Source organism: Citrus clementina, unplaced genomic scaffold, assembly GCF_000493195.1.
Source record: "Citrus clementina cultivar Clemenules unplaced genomic scaffold, Citrus_clementina_v1.0 scaffold_2, whole genome shotgun sequence".
NCBI lineage: Eukaryota > Viridiplantae > Streptophyta > Magnoliopsida > Sapindales > Rutaceae > Citrus > Citrus x clementina.
Genome location: NW_006262688.1, coordinates 19,465,781 through 19,466,452, shown reverse-complemented (window position 1 = coordinate 19,466,452; position 672 = coordinate 19,465,781).

The following is a 672-nucleotide window of genomic DNA, read 5'->3' as shown; positions in this document are numbered from 1 at the left end:
AGGAAATAGCCATGCTGGCTAGGAGGTTTATAAAATTCTACAAGAAAACTAACGAGCGGAGAAAATTCAAAAACTACAAGAATCAAAAAGAGAAGAATGGGCCAATTATTTGCTATGAATGCAAAAACCCTCAACACATACAATCGGAGTGTCCTCTCCTCAACAAGCTCAAGAAGAAGGCAATGGTAGCAACATAGGATGACAGCGATAAGGAAACGAGTGATGATGAAAAGCAAAGAGAGATGACAAATCTAGCTCCCATGGCAATCAGGGAAGAATCATTTGATTAACTTGATGGGTAAGTGATCTTCCAGCATGTGATGCATTAAATAATGTTTTTAAAGAATTGCATGATGATTTGATAAGAATAGGTAAAAATGAATGCATCCCTTAAAAAGAAAATATTAGAAATTTCAAATGAAAATGATTCTTTACAAAAATGCATTGATTCATTAAATGAAAAGATTAATGGTGCATTTACTTCCTGGAATGCGAATGGGGTGGGATGAGAATGGGATGGGAATGTGAATAAGGAATGGGAATGAGATTTCAATGTTTACTTGACAAAAATAAATGGAAATAAGAATGTGCTGGAATGCCATTGATGTGTTTACTTGGCAAAATAAATGAAAATGAGGAATGTGAATGAGAATCAATTTACCAAAATACCCA